This window comes from Pinus tabuliformis, chromosome Q (genome assembly GCF_031772625.1).
Source record: "Pinus tabuliformis cultivar Carrire ecotype Pingquan chromosome Q, CPIR1, whole genome shotgun sequence".
In the NCBI taxonomy this organism is placed as follows: domain Eukaryota; kingdom Viridiplantae; phylum Streptophyta; class Pinopsida; order Pinales; family Pinaceae; genus Pinus; species Pinus tabuliformis.
The window spans coordinates 939,174,599-939,186,449 of NC_142296.1; the positions used below are offsets into that span (position 1 = coordinate 939,174,599).

The 11,851-nt window shown below is 40.4% G+C and overlaps 1 non-coding gene across 1 annotated transcript; it reads right to left on the reverse strand.

Moving 5' to 3' along the window:
* Nucleotides 1-5,983: 5,983 nt before the first annotated feature.
* On the reverse strand, nucleotides 5,984-6,143 carry LOC149222543 (U1 spliceosomal RNA). The gene has a single exon (XR_016249858.1). It is a non-coding gene; the product is annotated as a U1 spliceosomal RNA (small nuclear RNA).
* Between the last annotated feature and the right edge of the window lie 5,708 nt (nucleotides 6,144-11,851).

Sequence of the window (11,851 nt, forward strand, 5' to 3'; positions counted from 1 at the left end):
CAAGACAAGACCAAATTTATTTAAATAAATAATAAATTGTTGAATGTTGTTAATGTAATGGTTTGTTTGTTAGGATTGAACAACTTGTATTTACCGTGAATGAAATGAAATTTTGTCTTCGGTTGATTAGCCGCGCATTGACTTGATCAGATATCGTGTTGTTTACCGCGCCCAAGTCCATCCAGCAGGTAGGTATTATTATGGTGTATTAACTGTCGCTCGTTTTGGGTATTTTCCAGTTCTTCTTCCCCGTTTGCAGCTTTTCGAACTTCACCATCACGTTCTGATGTCAACCCAGCAACATTGGATTTGATGGTCCACCTATCTATCTATCTCAATTCCATAGTATAGTGCTCAAGCGTATGGTCCAGCTATCTATCTCAATTTCAATTCCATAGTGAGCTATCTATCTCAATTTCAATTCCATAGTGTGCTCAATCGCATGGTCCAGCGATCTCAATTCCATAGTGCTCAGTCGTCCTAAATCCAATATGGTCCAGCTATCTCAATTCCATAGTGCTCAGTCGTCCTAAATCCAATATGATCGAACTGTTGTTCTTTGAAGAACGCAGTAAAAAGCTTTGAAGGTGGATATATACCACTGATAAGTTTTATCAACTCCCTAAGCTTTTAACGCACTTTCTCAATGTTGTGCCCTGCACGGAAGCGTTTTCCGATCTGAAATTGGTTTATATATATATATATATATATATATGTATATCAGCAGCTATGTTACCAGAAACGGGACGGTTGCCACCGTTCCCCGTATAAAACGCGTAAGAAACGGAAACCAGACGGAAACCAGACGGAAACGCCATTTTCTTACGGTTATTTTAGCTAACGGGTGCATATATTTTATGGGAAATTTTTTACAGGTGGTAGTTCGCATTCTCAGCGTGTATTTTCACTCTTTATTGTAGATTTCAGTCATGTATTCATTCAATAATCTAGAGGCTTATGCCAAGTATATAGAAAGTTGATTATTTATGTACTATTGTCGCTTTTTTAGTTGATTTGTTTTCCTTTAACACATATACGATTAATTTTCTCTCTCCTCGTTTCTTAGAGTGCGAAACCTCCCAACTCCGTTTCTCGTACCGTTTTCGTTTCTCGTTTCGTTTCCCGTTTCTCGTTTCTGGTAACATAGATCAGCAGCGATTTCAACTATGGCTTGCCTACTTTGCAAAAGGGATGTCGTGCATATTCCAATGTCACTAACAACATGAGCAGCAGTCTGGGAAACGTTGAAAATTTAATTTTGAAATGTGACAATGTGGGTGAGTACGTTTCTATAGAGTGTTCAGGGATTTCTTTTCATTGTCAATGAGATGATGTTGCGAAGAGGGCAGAACAGTCAATGAGATGATGTTGCGACGAGGGCAGAATAGGGATTGATTTCTTAGGGAGAGTGCAGGGTGCGTGCTCAAAAATATATATACAGGATTGCTCAACTCATTTTGGGCAAAAGAATGTGAAGTTCACTTTGATTGGTAAAGATTTAGATGCTCTGTGCTCTGACTCTATTTGGTGCAGCAAGGGTGATTGGACAAAGACCGCCCCTGCCTACAGAGCATCACGCACAGTTCAGTTCAGTTCACTGGGAAGTTGGGTGGGACACAAACTCAAGCATGTGCATGTGCTCAAGGAATAATAACAGAAAGAAATAAACACAACGGGTTTTCCTTTTTATTTTATTAGTTATCCTGGTAATGGAATTTACAATGCTTGCACTTGCAACCTCCAATGGCTGTTGCTGTTACAACAATAACAATTAAAACCACAGCACGACCAAGTCCTTTTTTTTCTCGCAACTTACCCATAGGTCTGAGTCTCGGTCTCGGTCGCACTCACATTCACTGTTCAAAACAGCTGTCAATGGCTCCTTTCAAAACTAGGAAAATCTGTGGTTACCCTGTTTCTGCATTTTCTCCTCTCCACAGATGTAGGATTGCTGGACTCGTTTTGGGCAAAGGCAGATGACACTTTGAACAACATCATCCAAACCCGATGGGCAAATAGGAATGAGAATTTGCAACTTTGGTCTTGGGCCCCTTCTTTCAAGGTAACAAAAATCAATTGTGACATTGGAATGCATGAAATATTGCCGAGCCAAACGTTTGCCAAACTGTTCTCTGCTCTTCCACTGTTCTGTTAGCCCGTGTTTCACTTGAACCACGTTGGCTCAAAAAATAGATATAACATATATTTCACGCTGTAAAAACCAGAAATCCAATTACTATATGTCCAGTTGTGAAAGTCTCCATTCTAAATTCGATTTCGATCTTGATGGTTCTTCAAGAGGTTGCCCTAGCAATGCAGCTTTTGAGTTTGTAATGAGGAATCGCATGGAAGAACCAGCCTATGTTGCTGTAGGGAATATAGTCTAACCTGCCAAGGATTATGTCGACGTTGTGGCATCCAAGAAGGAACGGAAGCGTCCATAAATTTATTTGAATGTGGAAGCATAAACCTGAAAGGGGACTCAAAACTCAACCGTGAGCAATTAAGGAATCGAAAATCTTCCATGGACCATTGGAGGTTGGAATCCATTGTCGCCTTCCCTCATAGCCAATTTGAAACTCGAAAAGGTAAGGAGCAGGAAGGACGGGTGCAAGAAGATATGCAGATTTGGAGCATCCTCCGGGGGGGATACGAAAACACAAAACTCAACAACTCCACATCGAGAATCATGCATAGAGAGCATCATATAGGAATAATGTGGGAGGATCAAGGAACTTTAATGATGGCAATTCAAGCCATCAATCCGCCTTGTCGCAAAATGAATCCATCCATCATGGCACTTGAAGAGCATCTGCATGTGAGAGGTGTGGAAACCCCTTGATCAAATTAATCATCATTGGACAACGAAATCTAGAGCGAATCCAAGTACAATGGATGATCCTATCTAGGTTTCTTTAGTGCACTAGTAGAAGATTGAGTCTTCCTCCCTGTTTGACCCAGGTTTTTGTGATTGCTATCATGGAGGATCCTATCTAGGTTTCTTGTAAATGATCCAGTCTTCCTCTTCCTCCAGGCATCCGCTACACCCGTTTGGCCCTGGGAAGCATCCCTTCCTTATTCCTACTTGAGATAGAAATTTATTATTTGCTGCCAACAAACAGAGCGCTGCTACTCCTAGCCACAGTTGTGGGAGCTACACCTCCTTCTTGGGCTTGTCATTTGGCGACACCCAATCTTGATCTTGATCGGTTTGTTAGGTCTCCTTCCTTTGCCGGGGGTATTGTCATTTTTCTTTGGCTTTCCAACCAATTCTTTTAAGAGGGAGCATAGCATTTTTAGGGTCCAAAAGGTTGATAATTATGCTTAGAATCGCCAATGACGATCAACGTCCTCACTCTATCTGCGTACAACGATAACAATCCATGAAATAGAGCACACGCCTCTGCCGGGTTGTTTTTTGTTGTCCGTGGCCCCACTCTTAAGTCAATTTCCCCCTCCCGGCCGGGAACAAGAACAAAAACAAAGAAATGTAGGAACTCGAGAATGTAGGGATAGTAGCATGGAGGAACGGCTCCAAGAGGCTATGATGACAAGGAGCCTTCTACGGCGAATGGTAACAACAACCGAAACCCTCTCGAATGCTACAATTAAACTCAAGCTCACTTCTAACATGACAGCGGCAGGGGACATGGCGACCAAGGATTTAACCTCCAATGCCGTTGGGGGAAGAGGTCAAGTGTTTTCAACTCGCAGAGCCTAGACCATATAGTGCCATATAGCAACACTGATGAAATTGCCCCCCGCCCCCTAGGTCATGGGTTTAGGGAGTGGTAAATTCAGAGCTCCCCCACACAAACTAGTGAAGCTAGGCGGGATTGAAAACCTCTGGTGCATGATAAAAAAAGAAAAGACATGTTTATTGAACAACATATCCAGATAGAGATAGGTGAAACCCCTGATACGACAAAAGGATGGTTTTATTAATGCCCCCACAAATAACCCAAAGCTAGGCCAATGGGGGTGTGGAAACCCGGAAAGGTCCTCTCATTCAAGTCATCCACTAAATTAGAGTTGCTTACCGCGAAAGAAAAAAAAATCCTGCAAGGATAAATGTATACCCACATATTGACAAAAGTCCTAGACATGGGAATATTTTGATGGACCCTGTCAAGGAGAGCCACCGAAGTTGGGGCAGCAAGGATTTCATATTTGGAGCGAGTTTCAGAGAAGCATTCAGAGAGGTGGGCAACGCTGATCTCTCTTTGATTGCTGATAGGGCTGGCAACAGGAAAAAGGAGTCTGCAAATTCAAATTCGAAGATAGCCATTGACCAGATTAACAGTAAAGTAAATCTCCAAAATTTGACCCTTTCCCCAATCTTGGAAAGCTCTTAATAGTAAAGTAAATCTCCAAAATTTGACCCTTTCCCCAATCTCGGAAAGCTCTTTCCAAGGAGTTGAGAGAGAATTTCAATAAAGTTTCTTTTCAACACGTTTGTAGAGTCAGGGGGAAGAAGCAGAGTCCCAACTCTCGGCCACTGTCAGATGCTTATATGACTATCGGATGCTTAAATGATTAACACCCAATGAGGAGGCTAGCCCCAGCAACTGCAGGACAGATGCTGATAAATCTGCGCTGTTTCATTCTTTTGGCTTTTCCACAGGGAAGATCTGGATCCAAGCTTTTGTTAGGAGAGCGAGCGTGCATGACAATTCTTTTTTATGTATGCAGTAATTGGGCTTTATAGCCTTCCCCCCTCTTTTCCTTTTGTTGGTCAGGCTTTGATATTGACAAAGATCTTTTCCTCAATGCTCAGGCCCATTGCAGCATTGTATATTCAAATTTCTCTTTTCATATAGTAAATATATACCATTTATATTGAAATTTCTATTTGAAATAGCAAATATACCATTTTTTTTTGTTTCTTTCCCTTGAAAAAGGAAAAGCAGCACAAACACAGTGTCCCCTTAATACGACACAACAAACACATCATGAATATCCAACTACAAGAAAGAAAGAAACGTTTGCCGTATACAGTGAAAACGTTTGACAAATATAAATTCCACTGCTACTGCTGGGACATGAACCAAACCAGGATCTCTCTCTCTCTCTCAGGTGAGAGCTGAAAAAGTAGACTTCATAAACCGGAATAAAAAGTTCAGCTGAGCGTGAGGTGTATGGAGTAATATTGAAGACAAGCTTGTAATTTAGGAAGTTGGAGTTGTGGACAGTCAATCTATCAATGGCGTGTGTGGTGTGGGGTGGGGTTTATTATATATGTTGGAACACCAATATCAACCTGTGAAAGGGATGGCGTGTGTGGTGTGGGGTTTATTATATATGTTGGAACACCAATATCAACCTGTGAAAGGGATGGCGTCTGCTGCAAACAAACAGTAACAAGAAGATTAGCACCAATATCAATCTGCGAAAGGAATAGCATCTGAACAACAAACAAAACAGTAACAAAAAGATTAGCACCACCAATATCAATCTGTGAAAGGGAATGGCAGCTGCAAACAAACAGTAACAAGAAGATTAGCACCACCAATATCAATCTGTGAAAGGGAATGGCAGCTGCAAACAAACAGCAGTAACAAGAAGATTAGCACCACCAATATCAATCTGTGAAAGGGAATGGCAGCTGCAAACAAACACAGCAGTAACAAGAAGACTAGCACCAATATCAATCTGTGAAAGGGAATGGCATCAGCAAACAAACAGGAAGAAGAAGATTAGCACGGAATCGCGTAGCATCCCTCTCCTCTCGCCTCGCAGCAGCAGAGCACTCCGCTCGTCTCTCAACTATGTATGTAATCAATCATGAAGTAAGACCTCCGGTAATTTATTCAACCTCTCGCCTCGCAGCAGCAGAGCACTCCGCTCGTCTCTCAACTATGTGTATGTAATTAATCAATCATGAAGTAAGACCTCCGGTAATTTATTCAACTGGATTTACAAATAGTTAGATTTAAAGAAGCTCCCGTAGTTGCAGTTAACTTGATTTGATTTTAACTTTTGCGTGGAGGCCGCGCGAACGCGAGCCTCCGCTGCCACAAATTATGACGTGCACTCTCCTCGATGGGAGATGCTAGGTAAAGCCCCCTCCCAAGTGCAATGGAAGTGGTCTTCCTAGGCCATCGACCTTCTTGATCATCGATTGACCCCGCCCAGGTAAGTATGTTTTGAACATTTCCATCTTACCCCTCTATACCCCCTCCTTTCCTTCCGTGCATCCCCACTTTGAATGTGGGATATATATATCCACCATACAATAATGTCTTATTCCATAATTAAAAAATACACACTCAATTGCTTAATTTCATCCTTATTGCTATTGGTGGTGTTGAATGAAGAATTTCATCCTTATTCTTATTGCTCTTGTTGATAAGTTCATCTTTATATTTTTCTTCACGCTCAATTTGTTAATTTCATCTTTATATTATTCTTCTCGTTGATCATATTCACACCCAATTTGTTAATTCCATCCTTACATCATTCTCGTTGTTGTTGATCATATTCACTCACAATTCGTTAATTCCATCCTGATATCATTCTTGTTGTCGTTGATCATATTCACTCACAATTCGTTAACGCTTCTATTATTCTTCTTGCTGATCATATTCACGCCCAATTGGTTAATTCCATCCTTATATCATTCTTGTTGTTGATGATGATATTCACTCACAATTCCTTAATTTCATCCTTACATTACTCTTGCTGTTGATATTCACCCTCAATTTGTTAATTCCATCCTTATTATTCTTTTTGTTGTTCATCTCCATTACTGAAAGTGGGTAGGTAACATGGTGCACCCTCAATTCGTTAATTTCATCCCTCTTATTATCGCCGTTGTTGATACCCGTTAGTGAAACTGGGTAGGTAACATGGCCTTCATTGAGGTTCAAACCTTGCTCGATGCTTGTTCTTACCATTGTGGATATGCGTCCATCTACGGAATAATTGTTGCGGCTACGTGTAAGATATTGTCGGTAACTTTGGAATGATGTTGTCGAGTAGGCCTTTTCGGCTTTAAAAACAAGTGCCTTTTCTATGGAACGATGTTGTCGAGTGGGCCTTTTCAGCTTCAAAGGAAGCCATGTGCAATGCACCCACTTTACTAGTGCCCAATTGCGCTTGGAATGTGGTGCATCAGGTAGGGGTGTGGGCGCTATGTTGATGCAATTGACAAAAACGTGGGCAAGTCCACCTATGAGAAAAGAGATGATGGCCATCTTTTGCGTAGTCGAGACTTGACACCCATATCTTATATGGAGTTGCTTCCAAATCGAGATCATCGTCATAGTTTGAAGTATTTTCTCGACGATAGGTTACCATCCTTGGAGAAACACAGATGGGTCACTAAGATGCATCGGTATGATTATGAGATCATATAAAACAAAGGCAACGAGGCATCTGCTTTATTGCAGACATATGAGGAGAAAGGATCTCTCTTTGCCCTATCCTTACAGTACTTGATTGCCTCATCAACGCTTGTCAAGAATGGCTCGATATTGACATGGCGGTTCAATTCATCCAAGTGCTTTAGGAGAATCCCAATCCCCCTGAGGGCTACACGCGGCAACAAGATACCTTGAAGCATAAAGCGTGCATTCTTTTGATTCAAAATTGTGCTTTAAAACAATGCCCGTCTTAGAGGAGTTGTGTTCATCTCCCACCACGGGCACTTTGGCTTTCAGCGTACCTACAAATCGACTACGCGCTCTTCCTTGCGGGAAGGCTTGAAAACACACATCTAGGATCTTGTACCTACATGTGGTGCTTGTTAAAGGAACAAGGGTGAGATGGTGAAGAAGTGCCACCGCCACTAGCAATATCAACCACCATCAGGACCGACATTTCCATGGAATTCACAGTGGACCTTCTGAAAACAGACAACCAATATGTCACCATGGTGTTCCTCGACCACGTTTGCAAATGTGCTCACTTTTGTACCCTATCAGACCCATTTACACCTTCTGTGGTTACTCATGTTTCCGTGGACCAAGCTATAATGAAATCTTACTGCCTCCTTGAGCCTTACAAATCATGAGTCTTATGTTGAAGAAAACAAATCATGAGTCCTTTGTTGAAGAAATAGATCTTGATTTGCCACCTAAGGTTGTTTTGGTACAATTCGTCCATATTCATTCTTGATCACTTCCTCGTGCTAGACAACGGTACAAAGAAATTCTTTTATAGTTTAAAACATGTGTGTACAAAGGACTATAACAATTTTGTAAATAAATTTTGAATTTCTCCAACAATTTGGAAAAGGAAATATATTTTTTTGTAGGGCATTATCCTACCTACAAGTCTAAGACTTTTTTGTTTTTGTTTTAGGGAACTCGTTTATCTTCCTCAAACACATACAGTTTGAAACAACGACTAGAAATCTCAAATTATAAGCCAAAATTAGAACTTTGGTTGTAAATGAATGAAAAAAAAACTAAGATTCCACATGCAACATAACAACAAATTGGTTTTACTCCCAAGCCAATTCGACTACCCAATTGGTGCAATTTGGTAGATTAGGACTTAAGATAGATCTATGTTTATATTTGCATATCTTCCTAAAGCCTTTAGATCTATGATTGACCATGGTTGATTTTCATATTGAAACAATCTTTGTCACAATGAGACGTTGGAACAGGCAACTAGTCTTCTTCTTCACATTGGACCATGGTTGACCATGATTATAGACACAAGGGATTTATATTAAACCTTAGGATTACTATTATAAACCATGTGAATAATATTATACCCTAGGAATTTGAACCCTTGGATTAATAAACCCAAGGGATTGAGACAATATTTTTCATATTTTGATATTAGAACCCGAGGGATTGAGACAATCTTTTTCACAATACGAGGTCGGACCATGGTTCACCATCACCGATTTTCATATTAAAATAATCTTTGTTACAATACAACGTTGGACCATGGCTAACCATGGTCGACCATGGTCGACCATGGTTAACAATAATGAACCATGGTTGACTACACTTGACCCAGTAACATGGGACCCTAAGATAAATATTATAAACCCTACAACGTTGGACCATGGCTAACCATGGTCGACCATGGTTAACAATAATGAACCATGGTTGACCACACTTGACCCAGTAATATGAGACCCTAAGATAAATATTATAAACTCTAAAATAAGCACAGTTGACCATGGTTGATTTTTATATTGACACAATCTTTGTCACAATATGACGTTTGACCATGGTTGGCCATGATTGATTTTCATATCGAGACAATCTTTGTGACAATGCGACATTGGACCATGGTTGATTTCAACCATATTTCAACTATTTTGTCTCTATAGTTAACCATGACTTTATTATCGTCACCATTGAAATGGTGGTTATGCCTATTCGTGCCCATCTACTATAGGCGTCCATGGTCAACTATCGCCATGATTATTTATAATAACTAATTACTTAATTATTATAATCATAAATAAAAATAATTAATATTAATCTCAATATATATATATATATATATTATAATGGTAATAAACTAAGATTATAAGTAAAAATCAAATTTATCAAATTTATTTTCAAAGCAACGGTAATTCCTCCTCCTTTCCTATATATGTTTCAAACTGAGATTTTATGCTTATGGACATTGCATTTAGAAAAAATATTATAAGAAATATTGTATATTATTTTCTTAATAAATATCATTTTTTTCAAAAATATTTTAAGTTTCTATGTTACATAATAATTTGAATAATTATTCTTATTATTATTTTTAACTGTAACGGTTATGAATTTTATTTATTTGAAAAAGATAGGAGTGGTCTTTGCCAAGGCAGCCCTAGTTACAAAGAAAACAGCCAGCATATTCAGCTTTTGATTTACAGCATTTTCAAGGAATTTGAAAGAAATTATCGTCCTTTATAAATAGTTGCCCTTTCATGAGGGAGCATCCTTTGTTTGCCATCTGGTCCACTTCGCCATTCAGATTTCTAAGAATGTGGTAGAACTTGTGGGAGGTGAATTCTTGAAGAACTCTTTTCAATCTGCCCATAATTTTATTGAGACTAGCATTGATGAAGAGATCCTCCGTGTTTAATTTTTTTATTATAATCTCTGAGTCTCCAAAGACTTGGAGGTCTTTAACCCCCTTTTCTCTTGTTATAAGACAAGCTTTGAGGAGACCAAAAATCTCTGCCTGATTGTTGGTTTTCTAGCCGAAACCCCAGTAGGAGCAGTCTCTTGAATTCCCATCCGAAGAGTAAATGACCCCTCCAGCACCAGCGTTCCCGGGGTTTCCTTTGGAGGCCCCATCAAAGAAGATTATGGTGAGATTTTTGGATCTCCACCAGTTTATGAAAAGGTCCTCAGGATCTCTTATTTGCCATTCAGGATTTGTTGTTTGAGGAGTGAGGAGGAACTTACGAGGAGAAGGTTCAAGGGGGCAAAGCCATCTCCTTTCGTCAGGAAGGAGCAATGGATCTTCTTTGAAGAACTGTTGTTGGGCAGCTTCCAAGAGGAATGCTTTAGCTTTAACTGCGACCTGAAGAGGGGAGTGTCGATTTCCATTAAAGATTTGATCATTACGGGCCAGCCATAGCTGCCAACAAACAAATTTGGGAATTACTGTCCAAACTTTACGCCAGAAGGATTTGGTGGGGATGCTATGAGGATAGAAATTTCTCCAAGAGGCGAACAGTTCAGCAACAGTGCTATGAGGGAAAGCAGGAATCTGCAGATCCAAAAGAATGAGACCCCATACTTCCTTAGTGAAATTGAAATCCAGAAATAAGTGTTGGGCAGTTTCAAGGTTGCTTCTGCATAGCTCACACCTACGAGGCCCTGCAATGTTCCTTTTCTCTAGATTGTCTCCTGTAAGAAGTTTTTTGTGCACCAGCGTCCAGAAAAAGAAATTCACTTTAGGGAGAGCTAGATTGTCCCAGACTAGTTTCCAAAAGGCCGGAGAGTGGCTCTGCTGTTCTTCGGGTCCTGAAGAACTTTATATCCAGCTGCTGCAGTGTATGTTCCTGACTGTCCCCAAGCCCAGCTGTCTTTCATATAACGGTTTTCAGGTGTGGAGCTTTCCAGCAGTTCGGCAAGCAGATTTTTTGGGGCGTTAACCAAGCAAGGACGCCATGGAAGTCTCAGCCAGCCCATTCTCCCTCGTGATCCCAAACCGAAAGATCGTATAAACTGTTTATGCCTGCGCGTATCAACCAATCTCTGATGTCGGCGATATCCTCATTCCCATCCAAAGGATCACTCCCCATTATTCTGTCCTGCCACAATTTAATACACTTGCCATTGTCCGACACTTTGTACATAATTTTTTTAAAGAAAATACTGCTTTTACAACAGAGTCTCCAGACATGCGTGCTGTTAACATAGGGATCGAATTGTAGGTTTCTGAAGGACGAATTGTGGGCGTATTTTGACAACAGTGTAGTGCTGATTGGATGGTTGGGCTCGTGTGCCATTTTCCAGAGGAGCTTTCCTTCGAACGCTAGATTAACAAGGGAGGGATCTCAAATTTGGAGGCCACCCTCTGTGATCGGCCTTTTAACCATATCCCAATTAGCTAAATGCAATTTTCTTTCGTTACCTTTCCCTCCTTGCCATAAAAAGTCTCTTAAAAGTTTAGCTATCTGCTCCATAACATTTCTGGGGGCCAGTAAGAATGCGGCTTGATAAATTGGGAGCGCGGACAACAGTGACTTGATTAAAATGACTTTGCCTCCTTTAGTTAACCAGAAGCCACCCCATGCTGCTATTTTTGTTTTGATTTTACATATGATATTTGTCCATAGCGACCTTCTGTTGGCTCCATTTTTGATAGGGAGACCTAGATATTTAATCCGATCCCAACGAGCATGTCCTCTGAATCCCAAGAGGTTCGAGATGCT